Below are 13,447 nucleotides of genomic sequence, written 5' to 3'. Positions count from 1 at the left end.
ATGTAGTTGGCTTCTCTCAGGGCTCTTGGTGCTTGAGCATGACCTCCCCAAATTGTTGAGGATAATGGAACAAGCAAAGCCTCAGAGCCTGGAGGAACCTTGGTGTCCATTGTCCTGAAATGCTGTCTGCCTTTGGGATGTCATTAAATATAGAGTTTGTTCCAAGCTGTTTCTTTGTTTCAGCTGGAGGAACTACGATCTCCTGTAGGATGTTGTTCAGATCCTGGGAGTCTAAGACAGAGATGTCAGCTTTCTGAAATTAGGACAGGCATTTAGGGTATGTGCACTTTTTGGGATGAGGTCTTCTAGCTTTCCTCAGCTTATACAAATAATTCATGACCCTCAAAGCTGAAGAATCACGGATATCCAGTGGCCAAGAGCCTTTTGCAGTTTGGATCCTGTTACTTCATCTGGTTGTCTCTTCTTTTCTCCCTTAGTCTTTTCCTGCAGTGACTAGACCTGCCTCCTCACTGAGGCTCCAGTGTGCCAGGCCTGGCCCCACCTGGGATGCTTGACCTCCAACCATCCACAGAGCTCATCTCCTCTCCTCCTTTAAGCTTTTGCCCTATTGTTACACTCTGGGCTTACCCTGGCTACTGTTCAAAATAACGTCCCTCTCCTGTCCCTATCTTGGTCCTTAGTGCTTTATTTTTATCCTGGAAGTTGCTGTCTTTAACAGATGTTGCTGTCTTTAGTATCTTAGATGACTTCGTTATTTACTAACTTTATTGCCCATATGCCCTTTCTCACCCAAATGTTGCATAGAAGTAGAAACTTTTGTCTCCTTGTTCACTGTTGTATAGTGACTTCCCTGGTGGCTCAGATGGTAAAACATCTGTCTACAGTGCAGGAGACCCAGGTTCGATACCTGGGTTGGGAAGATCCCCTGGAGAAGGAAACAGCAACCCACTCTAGTACTCTTGCCTGGAAAATCCCATGGACAGAGGAGCCTGGTAGGCTACAGTTCAGTTCAATTCAGTTCAGTCACTCAGTTGTGTCTGACTCTTTGCGGCCCCGTAAACTGCAGCATGCCAGGCCTCCCTGTCAATCACCAACTTCCAGATTTTACCCAAACTCATGTCCATTGAATCGGTGATGCCATCCAACCATTTTATCCTCTGTCGTCCCCTTCTCTTCCTGTCCTCAATCTTTCCCAGCATCAGGGTCTTATCAAATGAGTCAGCTCTTTGCATCAGGTGGCCAAAGTATTGGAGTTTCAGCTTCAACATCAGTCCTTTCAATGAACACCCAGGACTGATCTCTGTTAGGATGGACTGGTTGGATCTCCTTGCAGTCCAAGGGACTCTCAAGAGTCTTCTCCAACAGTACAGTTCAAAGGCATCAATTCTTCGGCGCTCAGCTTTCTTTATAGTCCACCTCATATCCATGCAGTTCATGGGGTCCCAAAGAGTCGGACACGACTGAACGACTTCACTTTCTTTCTTTCTTTCACTGTTGTATCCCCAGTGCTTCAAACAGTATCTAACACATAGTATATGTTCAGTGTATATTTGATATACATTGAATAATTTAATGAATAAATATGGGATCTGATTCTTCCTTTCCAAGTATACAACATGGAGTTTCAATTCTGCCAGTTTAACTGAGATTCCTTGTGTTGCTCTATGTGTATTTCAATCCTGTTGGTTGTGGTTTCATGAATCTCAGTTCTTATGTTGCCATATATTAACTTTCAGTGTTTTCAATATTTTATTTTTATTTCCATGTGTCAGTTATTCCCATGAGGCAGTTTCATCTTTTTCTTACTGATTTTCACTGGTTGCTGAATCTTACTTTATGCTGGAGCCTCCAAGTGTTCATGGTTAAGACCTTAGATAAGCTGGAGAGGCCAGCAATCTCTGTACCTCAGTTGCTTCATCTGTATAATGGGAATAATAATAATAATAATAATTGCATTAATTCTGATAACAGTATAAGTATATTAAGGCGCAGCCTAATGTCTGCATGTGGCAGGCACAAAAGTAAATGACGGTTCTTAAAGTTATTATGTTTTTCCTTTCCATTGTTACCACCACTAATGATGCAGTCCCAGACAATCATCAAAGAGCAGAACATTAACAGAACGTTCTGGAGAAGGTTAAAGGTTGTCCTCCCTTCTCTTCCTTTTTCTCTTTTTCTTCCTCTTCATTTTCTATACACTGTTTGTCTATACTTTCCATGTGATGGAAGAACTTTCAGGTTTGAAATTTATTCTTTGCTATGCAAATCTGATCTTGGTTGTCACCATGATAACAGTACTCAATCTTTTTTTGGTGACATTCTATTTGAATGGATAGCAATAGGTCCTTGAGATGTATTTCCACATAAGTATTTCACAACAGTTGGAATTTCTGGCAATGGTTTCTTTTTTTTTTTTCTTTCTTTTGGAGGGCATTTCAAGGAGCTGCCTTGTAAACTCTGAATGCCTGGGTTATTTGCATTCTGTCTTTTCATCCTCAATGCCAAGTTAATAAAACTCCCTAGATTCGATTCTTACAAGTAATCAACCAGCAAATGTTTATTAAGTTTATCTATGGAAGACTTTTGTAGCTGCAGATGGGCATGATGAAAGGCGAGCTTTAGGAATATCAGTCTGGGGATTGTGTATATAACTGGTGGTGGGGATGTTGCAAATCCAGCAGAGAAGGGAGGAAGGGGCTGTATTGTGGGAAATGGTGAGACCCAAAAGTGTAGCAGTGACATTGGGAGTGCAAGAGGGGGTGGCGCTCTGGGTGTGTGTATGTCTGCTTTCTTAGGTACCACCAATACCCTCCCAGGGCAGTTGCCCCAACTTATATTTCTACCATCAGGGGCTGAGAGTTCTGAGTGGCCCCCATTCTTGCTAACACTTGGTTACTATTGCTGTGTAACAAATCATAGTAAAACATAGTGGTTGAAAATAATAACTATCATCTCATTGTCTGCCATGGTTTCTGTGGATCAGGCATTCAAGAGGGCTGTCCTGGGATGTCCTGGCTCTGGACCTCTCATGAGCTTGCAGACAGATGGTGGCTGCCAGACTTTCTGAAGGAGGAAACCGTTGGTGGTCAACATATGTGTGAAAGTGAAAGTGTTATTCGCTCAGTGGTGTCTGATTCTTTGTGAACCCATGGACTGTAGCCTGCCAGGCTCCTCTGTCCATGGGATTTCTTTAAGCAAGAATACTGGTGTGGCTTGCCATTTCCTTCTCCACGGAATCTTCCTGACCTAGGGATTAGACCCGGCTGTCCCACATTGCACCAGATTCTGGTGGCGTCTGAACCACCAGGGAAGCCCTGTCAATATATACCTTTTCTAACTATCTCTCTTAATCTCAAGGCATAGGGCCAGACAAGGGTGAGTCAGGAGATGAAGTTCTGACACTGCCAAGGAATAAATGAGCAGTTATTGAGCATCTACTGGGCATAGTCTTATGCAAACTGCTCTACTACGATGAGGTTATTTCCTTCAGCATGATCTTTCTTCAGTTTGCTTCCTAGACAAGCCTTTCCTTAAGAACTCTATTAAAAAAAAAAAAGAACTCTGTGTTTAAATACATGTTCTTCTTTATTTCCTTCTTGTAGTTGATCTTTAGTTGCTAAGTCGTGTCTGAGTCTTTTATGACCCCATAGACTGTAGCCTGCCAGGATCCTCTGTCCAAGGGATTTCTTAGGCAACAATACTGGCTTGGGTTGCCATTTCCTTCTCCAGGAAATCTTCCCGACCTGGAGATCAAACCCTCATCTCTTGCCTTAGCAGGCAGAATCTTTACCACTGAGCCACCAGGGAAGCCATTTCCATCTTAATTGCTCAACTTATCACCTCCATAGCCCTTTTTTTCTATTTACACTCTGTGTGTAGTTGTTTGCCTATTTATTACCTGTCCACCTGCCTTTGTCCACTCCTGAGTGCTAGACTGAGGGTTCATGATGACAAGGGCTCTGCCTCTTTCATGTGCATGACATATATCCAGTAAAATTTGAGTTTCAGATCAAAATGAGTAATATTTTAATATAAATCTGTCCAAATATGGAACATATAAAAAGCGTGAGTATATCTCAAATACTTAAAAACTATATCTGTAAAAATGTATGTCTCAAATGTGGGACATGCTATACTGAAATATGTATGGTTTATTTGAAACTCAGATTTAATCTGATGTCTGGTAGTTTTATATGCTACATTTGGCCACCAAAGTACTTGGTATTTAGCACAGTTTGTGGTTATAATAGAAGCTCAAATAAATGTTTGAGTCAATGAATGAGCAAATGAAAGAGTTCATATCTTTTTCAGGAAAATTTTTTCAAGATAGATATTACTATTTAAAAAAAAAATAATAAAAGGGAACCCTTCTACAGGGTTGGTGGGAATGTAAATTGATACCAGTCACTATGGAGAACAGTATGGAGCTGCCTTAAAAAGCAAAAAGTAGAGCCACCACATGACCCAGCAATCCTATTCCTAGGCATATACCTAGAGAAAACCGTAATTTAAAAAGATACATGCACCCCAGTGTTCGCTGCAGCACTGTTTACAATAACCAGGACACGGAAGCAACCTAAATGTCCATCAACAAAGGATTGGATAAAGAAGATGTGGTCTGTATATACAATGGAATATTACTCAGCAATAAAAAGAACAAAATAATGCCATTTACAGCAACATGGATGGACCTAGAGATTATCATACTGAGTGAAGTAAGTCAGAGAAAGACAAATATTACATGATATTGCTTATATAGAGAATCTTAAAAGAAAACCCAGGTCCAAATGGAACTTTCTTACAAAACAAGTAGAAGAACGAATGTAGGAAACAGACTTACGGTTACCAAGAGATGGGGAGTGGGGGATAAATTGGGAGATGGAACTGACATGTACATACTACATATATAAAAATAGATAACTAATAAGAACCTACTGTGTAGCACAGGGAACTCTACTTAATAATCTGTAATGGCCTATATGGGAAAAGAATGTACAAAAGAGTGAATATATGTATAACTGATTCACTTTGCTATATGCCTGAAAGTAACACAACATTGTAAACCAACTATACTCCAGTAAAATTTTTTTAAAAAGAAAATAGGATTTGTGTTTGCCTGAATTTTTTAGTGTGTTATTGTTATTGTTCAGTTGCTAAGAGTATTGAGTCTGTACTCCCAGAAGGCACTCAGTATGAGTGAATTAAAGCTCAGTTCTCTGTGTGTGGTGGGATTTTTACATGTGACTTTAATTTTATTCATAAACATTTTAAACATTTCTTATCATGAGCCATTTTTGTTAAAGAAACATTTTCAAAACTTGGTAACTGGAAGAAAACCCATAGTGCTGAAATCCTTTATCCACAGTTCCAAAATTCAAAAGTTTCTGAGTATTGAATGATTTTTTTAAAATCTCATTTAGAAGAATTACCTGACCTGAAATGACATGAGGCTATTTATAGTATTTATTATCTCACTGAATTGAATATTCATGTTTTCTGGCAGAAATGTTAGTACATTTGATTATGAGCTGTTGCCCTGATCTCTCTAGGGATATCACACTCTATATATACTTTAATATGTTACGAAATCTAGAAAATTCTGACATCCAAGACTTATCAGTCCCTAGGAGTTATTCTGAAGAATGTTTGTGTGTGTATGTGTGTGTGTGTGTGTGTATACAGATGTGTACTGTGTATATAGAAATTTCTGAAACGATACATTGAGTATTATTAATCATAATTCTCTCTAAGATAAGGGATTGGATGGGGATGACAGTGAAAGATGAATTTATGCTTGAGTATCTTCTTCTTTAATATTTCTAATTATTATAATAAAGTGATTGCCTTTTTCAATGAAAGAGTAGAATTGGGTGGAGGTTTTATTTAGGAAAGTATTGGTATTATTCATGTTAAAAGATAGTTTATCAAACAGACTATGCCTTTACAAATTAGTTCAGCATTTCTCTCTGCTGACAGGGACCCAGAAAACATTATGCACACATCATGCAGCCTATTGCCTTTTGGATAATGTGTGCATGGTCTAGTGACAGAGAATTTACATCAGCAAAAACGCTAATTTTGCTTAAAAAAATAGAATCAAGGCACTCAAAAATGTGATGAGTAAATGAAACTACTGTTATTAGTGATGGGTTTGGCATGTTTTACGAAGTCTGAACGATTACTCATCCTCTGTACGTTTGCAGAAGTGGCTTCAACAAAAGCCAGATGCATACGTACTAGCAGGGGTCAGTAGGTGGATGAGAGGATTAAACCCCGTGAGTTTTTGGAGCCCGGGTTTGTAGCTGTTTTTGGCTTGTCGACAGGCTACTTTACTGAGTCAGCCTATAGGATGCCTTCCCAGGGTAAGTCTGCTTTTGCTTTTCTGAGTTTAAAATATACATGGTCAAGGAGAGCCGACTCGTTGCCTTTTGCACTGGATTGCGTTTGTTAACAGTGCCTGTGTGTCTTTCTGTGAGAAAGACATTTATCTTATTCCAGCATATTCTGGCGCTCCTGCTACTGGTTTTTATGGCTTTACCTCACCTCCCCCTAGTTTTTAAAGTGAAATGTCTTGAGTGCTGAAAGGATTTGCAAGGGGAATTGCAAAGGTCATATGTAAGTTCTGTGGCTGGCGTGTGGAGAGCAGTGTGATTGAACCAGAGCCCTCAGTGACCCTTTCTTTTCAAGAGGATGTTTCTAATAAATTAGCATAGTGTGCTGTATGTGCCTGTTTATGACCTTAAAAATGGTTTAGTTCTTGCTGAGTGGCTATTACTGATGCTTTATGACATGTTATAATGGTTTCGACTTGCACATTTTTTTTGGATTAAAACAATGTCATGCATCAGTCAATGTGAAGTTCATTTTTCCTTTTTTTTTTCTTTTAAAGGGACTCAGGAGAACATTCAACATTAGAATAAGTCCCTGGATTCTGACCTCAGAGAAGGTTTGATTCTTGAGGTTAGAAGAAGTAAGGATTCGCCAAGCTCTTACAAATGAGCTTTGTAGTAGTTGGTGAAATTATAAAACATTGCTTTTCCCACTAGATACTAAATGCCCCTTTTCATTAGCTGTAGTATGGGGAGCAAAAGCATGTGATTTTTCCTTTTTTTTTTTTTTTTAATGTTTAACCGTAGCTACTTTTAAAAGGCAGTTTTCATTTTGTGGCTGCTTTTTTTTTTTTTTTCTTCCGGTATCTAGCACAGTTAAGGACTTTATCTTTTTTGTATCTCTTTAGGAGCAGCAGCAGCAGCAGGACACTGTGGTGAATGATGGGGTCTGAATAGCTCTCTAAATGGAGGAGGGTACCGATGAGCCTGGGCTCGAGGGGCTGGAGGAGCCCAGTTGCACCTCTGCCCGGCATGCTTGTGGCTATATTGCCCATGTCCCTTCCTCTCCAGCTGTCGGGCTGGAGGAGGTCACTGTGATGTGAGGGCTGGGGCATGTCCGGGGCTGAGAGCTTTTCCGAGTGGCAGAGACATCTCTGTGGGCTCAGAAGGGGATGCGCCTCAAGATTTCTGTCCACTAATGTTTAGTACCCATGAAGGGGAAAATTGATCTGCTCTAAATATAACCCTTCCTCAAGAAACACTGATAGATAAAAAGGAGTCAGGGGGTTGGAGTTGATTTTTTTTTTTTAACATGCACATTAGAGCTTTTAAAAAATCAAAGCATTTATGTTCTTAGTGGAAGTCTGAAACCTAGTGCCAAGGGCTGCATGGGGTTGGAGGTTAATATGGCCCATCTTTTTCAGAGCATCCGTAGTTCTTTAATATTTGGGATACAGGCACAAAAGCCTCAATAATTCAACTAGTCAGTAACCTAAGAACTGTTTCCTGCCGATAAAAGCAAGGGGATATTAGAGAATAGAATGTGAGATAAAATGTGAGGCTGCCTGGAGACCTCTCCCTTGCTGATGGTGAACTCAGACCATTCTCCTAGGCCTTCCTTCCAGGGCTTGCAAGGAGGTGGCTCTTCGGCTGAAACGTGCTTTGGTGGAAAAGTTATGGGGTTCACGTTCGTCCCTTTGCAAATGCAGTCTTTCCAAGACTGCTTCTACGGGTATTCAGGGTGAATTGGTATGAGGTTTGAGAAAAGCTGGGGGCGAGCTGGAATATTTAATCCATCATGTCACACACACACGGGTACTTTAAAAGGAACAGGAATCTTGACTAGAGGCTTAGCTCACTACCACCTGGAAATGGCTATCATAATAAGACATTGGTCTTTTTTCAGTGAGAGAGACAGAGAAGCATGAAGTGTGGTGAAGACTGGCACCTGAATGGCACCTGAAGATGTAACCCTGTGACCTTTGCCAATGTTCCCTCCCTCCCCTGGTGTGGAACTTAAATAGTGGTTTAGCTAAGTAGTCAATTAAAAAAAATTAAAATTGTTTTATTTTTAAAATTTTTATAGAGAGGAGTAAAATTAGTGATTTCAGAGCATATTATGTGTCTGGATTATCTCACCTCTTATGAGTTTTGTCCTTGTTGCCCTCATTTCTTAGTCTTTCTCAGCATCTCATCAACTGACAAGATAAAATGCAACCCCAAATAGCTTTCCACACCTAGTTGCTTGTTAGCGAATTCAACTTAAATATATAGAATGACATGTATATTTCAGTTTGTGGGAAAGAAAACTCAAGAAAATACACACACACACACACACACACACATTTGAGCACAGTCTTTGATGCACACACACAGATATTTAGGTGTGTCTGTATCTATCTTTATCTTCCTCGTAATTTACTCAACTCTAAATCCATCATCACACACGCGCAAAATAAAATCTTAAAATAACCTTCCTGGAAGAAATAAAGAGGGAAAATTAGTAGGCAGTCTTCATGACATTTTAATGTGTGTATTTACTACTTAGAAATATTCAAATACAGCTTTGTTTTATATCATTAATTCTGGTGGTACAGTATTTGAAAAGGTGACAGATCCAAGGGCAGAATGCAATTCTTAAAGCTGTAATTTGCAGGCGGCCGATAATAACAAGTCCATTTTCTTTTCCAAATGTGCTATTTATATAATTTATATTTTTAACCAATCTTAGAACTAGATCGAAAATAGTAATTAATCCTAAGGGTAAGAAATGTTGCAACTATGCCAGATTTGGAAACTTTAAGAAAGTCTCTGGGTGGCTAAGCCCAATCTATTGAATATTCTCGTTTGCATGTAACACATTGCTCAGCAGATAGTGCGTGCTCAGTTAATGTTAAATGATTGAGTCAACTTGGCAACACTTTGTTTTTTTTTTTTTTTCAAGAAATGTAAGCATATTTAGTTAAGAAGTGGCAGGCCAGTTTTAAAGCCTAGTTAAGATAAAACAGGCCGAGCAAAATAGTGCATGTGGCAAGGATAGTGGTGTTTATATGAGCAAAGAGAAAAGACTGAAAGGAAGAACATGAAAATGTTTACATATTTTGATGATGAATGATTTTTATTTTTTATACAGTTTTTTGCTTTCATGTATTTTCCCAAAGTGAGCACATGAATCCTTTGAAATGTAGTTCTTTCATGGCACATATTAGGCCTTACATAATAATTTGTTAAATGCTGAGTTAATTTATAATGAAAATGATACACATCAGATGTCAGTGATGTTGCCTGGAGGTGGGCAACACGACAGCTTCAAGGAAAACTTATGTTCTAGTGAAATCATTTTTTCTTTCTTGAATAACATTTAGTATCCCAGTATCATCTGCTCTAACAAAACATACACATTTCTAAAAAATACTTAAACAAAAACCACTAGATAATGGGAAATCATACAGTACAGAGTCTATAGGGGCCCCTATAGTCTATAGGTGCACAATACTCAAAAACTTCATCAAGAACATAAAGGAAAAATAGGAACCTTAGAAAAACCTTAGAGTTTTACACTTGCTAAATGGTTAAGCAGTATGCAAATACAACACAACTTTTCAAGCTTTGCCTTGAAAAGACCTAGTATTTTTTTGTGAAGGGAGTTGTGGGAAGGGTTGCAGCTTGTATACTGTAGTGAAGTGGTGCAAGTAGGCTTGTCTGAAATTGGGTGGGAAGTTGTAGCAAAGTACTGGGTGGTTGTGGTCTGTAACACACATGGTAACTGAAGCAGCAGACAGATGTTTACAGTATGTACATCTTGTGTATTTGTACACTACTTGATTCAGTGGGGTGTGGTTTTCTGTGTTCACTTACTGTTCCTTGGTGACCAAACCAAGTTCATGTGGGTTATGCTCAAATTGCCCTCTGATGTATCAGTCACGTTTGAGCAGATTTGCATCTTCAAATGAGCATCGTAACAGAACTAGCTCTATATGAAATAGATAAAATCAAATTGCACCACTTGTAGGCATGTCAAGAGCCTACTTTGGAACCCAACAGTCCTTTTAGCACCCCAGCGTTTCCAGGGACCATCGCTGTGTGGCCTGGAGATTGTGTGTCCTTTTGTTCGTGACCTGGAAGAGATACAGGACAATTTGTTCTTTTTTTAATTACTTTTTTGTGGAAACATTTGGTCCTACTTTTGTATGGCTCGTGGCTGGCAGGTTCTTCAACAGTCACAAACTTCAGTCCTATTACTAGATAGACTATCTGGTAAAGCAAATGACCTTGAACTTAACAGGCACCTCATTCCAGGTCCTCACCAGGGAATCTAACCTTGTGCATGATGCTACTCAATGCTTCTCAGATTGCTTCTGTGAAAAACCAGTATTTATGGATTACTGTCTGAAGGATAGAGGTTCATCTGTTATTCTGAATACTCGGAAACAATGAGGAAGGAGGGCAGTGTCGTTAAAAAAGCCATTTCACAAGGTAGCTTTTACTTTGATTTGTCAAATAACGTTAAAGAAAAGCATGAGAGTTTTATATTTATCAGAAGGATTCATTGGTTAAAAAGTGGGTAAGGGCAATCTACTGTAATATCTATACCTGAAGTAATCTAGACTAGCAGAATCTCTAAACCTGAGAATTTGTCCTGCCCCCATTTTCCCCTCAACCTCAGCAGTTAGTTTTATTACGTGACACGTAGTATTTTATACTCTTAACCCCCCGGAAGGTCATCATGAGATATAACCCATGAATCCTGATTGTATGGGGTGCTTGTCTTGTGGATGGATATTCCAGTGTCTTCTTTATGAAGATTCTTGGAAGAAGTGTCTCTCTGGTTTTTATACCACAAATGACTGTACTTCTACTCAACTTTGGGTTTTTGTTTTATGGATACAGTTAGTCATGTAACTGATCATGTCTTCTTCCTCTTTATGGCCACAGGCATGTTTTCTTTGACCCATACTTTTTTTTTTTTTAAACCAAAAGAAAAACTAGTTTGCCAACACTGGAAAATGAGATTTCTCACAAGTGTGTTTGGATTTCCAGCATTTACTGAAAAATCAGATCTGGCAGTGCTGGATCACGTGTCTCCATGGCAACCATGGGATCCAGTAAAGTAATGCCGTTTCCCTTACAACGGAGCAGGCACTCTTACCTTTGTCTTACCTCCTCACTTGAACTGCCCGCCCGTGTAGACCTTGGACTCTGTGCCCGGTGGCTTAGAAAGCAATTTGTGACTTAGAAAATAGGCAGGTCCTATTTGCCTTTTGTGAGCTAATGCTCTTCCTAGGGTCATTTACTTTTCTTTTCTTTTTTGAATTTTCTTTCATCTTGTTTTCTTCATCCACGCACATTAGTTTTCTCTTGTTTTATCTTGTGGGGTTGTGTGCTTTTATGTAAGCTGCCTTGAGTCTTTGAGGGGGTAAGAAACAAGGTATAAATAAAGAAAAATAGAAGAGTGACTTTTCCCATCACATTGTCTTATTTTTATTTTTTGCCTGGTAAGAATTTAAAACAATTTCAGCTCTTTTCTGACCTATTTTAGAATTTCCTTGATTCTAGTACCATTCAGAGCTCTGCAGTTCCTTGTTAGGGTTTTGTTTTGCTTTGGTAACTCTTCACAGAGACTCTGAGAAAGCATTGTTTTGTACCTAAGATTGATTGGCTTCCCATCATCGTGCATTAAGGACAGAAAATTTTCTGTTTTGTAAATAAGTTCATTTGTATCATTTTTTAAGATTCCAAAAATTCCAAAATAGAAACAGATTCACAGACCCAGAGAACAAACTTATGGTTACCAGGGAGAAGTGTTGTGGGGATAGATTGGGAGTTTGGGATTGACATGTACACACTGCAGTACTGAAAAGAGATAAGCAACAAGGACCTACTGGATAGCACAGAGAACTCTGCTCAATATTCTGTAATCACCTAAATGGGAAAAAATGTTGCAGAAGAATAGATACAGGTAATGTATAACTGAATCACTTTGCCCTACACCTGAAACTAACACAGCACTGTTAATCATCTTAACTTCAGTATAAAATTTTTTTTAAAAAAGAACTGAAAAGTTAGGTAAGTCGGAATATTTGTTCATGCAGTTCTAAGAGGGAAGATTAGGCCACCATGAACCTTCTTAGAGTTTATCTGCCAAATGCAAAGACCCCGAGAAGGTGCCATTCAGTGCCCTGCATGTGGCACTGCTGTGACTTCCGGGGACAGGGTCAGAGAAGTCAGTAGTCTTTGCTAGTCTGGGGACCTTCTGTTCTCAATCTGGCTGTTAGATGTTAGTGTAGCCTGCATAGTGTTGAAAACAACTCTGGACCGATCAAAATGTGGTGTCATTAATTTTTATACTCTCTTTAGTGTTTACATATTCCTTTGAAAAATCTGGAGACCCAAACATATGGGCCAGGATTCACCCTGCATGGATTTATGTCTAGTTCACCACACTCTCCCACTACCTCTTGTCTGGGTGACTCTGACGATGAATGCCATGTGCCCAGTGTCCCTCCATTTCTCTGTATGTGACTGTTGTTGCTTAATGCCATGTCAACGCACCACCCTAACTCATCTGCTGTTTAGCATAAACCACACTGTGGCATGTTTTCCTGCTGCGGTAGTCACCTTCCCAAGCCACTCAGCTCTTTCCGTGGCATTCATGTTTCATGAATTGAATTTTGATCTCTGTCTCTCTTCCCCCAGTCTCAGAATTGCAAACTTCCTCAGCAGGAATGGTATGCTACTGCTGCTAAGTCGCTTCAGTCATGTGCGATTGTGCGACCCCATAGATGGCAGCCCACCAGGCTCCCCCATCTCTGGGATTCTCCAGGCAAGAACACTGGAGTGGGTTGCCATTTCCTTCTCCAATGCATGAAAGTGAAAAGTGAAAGTGAAGTCGCTCAGTTGTGTCTGACCCTCAGTGACCCCATGGACTGCAGCCTACCAGACTCCTCCGTCCATGGGATTTTCCAGGCAAGAGTACTGGAGTGGGGTGCCATTGCCTTCTCTGGCAGGAATGGTATGGGTGTGCTTAAAAGTGTAGTTCAAAAGGTTGCTGGGTTTGTGCACCCAACACATTTACTGAGCACCTACTGTGTGCCAGGTGCTGTTCCTGTGCTAGGCATAGAGCAGTGAGTGAAATGGGCGCAGATACATACCTACTG

The 13,447-nt window shown here is 39.8% G+C and overlaps 1 protein-coding gene across 11 annotated transcripts in view; it reads left to right on the top strand.

Moving 5' to 3' along the window:
- MITF (melanocyte inducing transcription factor) overlaps positions 1 to 13,447 on the top strand; it is a 235,441-nt gene that overhangs the window by 90,838 nt on the left and 131,156 nt on the right. Inside the window, exon 1 of one of the 11 annotated variants that reach the window (XM_061396413.1) lies at positions 5,724 to 6,323. The exons of the other annotated variants lie outside the window; for them this stretch is intronic. The gene's annotated coding sequence lies outside the window, so the exon portion shown is untranslated. Of the gene's footprint in view, positions 1 to 5,723; positions 6,324 to 13,447 lie in introns of those variants that run through there. 11 annotated transcript variants of the gene reach the window in all.

Source organism: Bos javanicus, chromosome 22, assembly GCF_032452875.1.
Source record: "Bos javanicus breed banteng chromosome 22, ARS-OSU_banteng_1.0, whole genome shotgun sequence".
Taxonomy (NCBI): Eukaryota; Metazoa; Chordata; class Mammalia; order Artiodactyla; family Bovidae; genus Bos; species Bos javanicus.
This window is presented reverse-complemented; position numbering and strand designations above follow the sequence as displayed.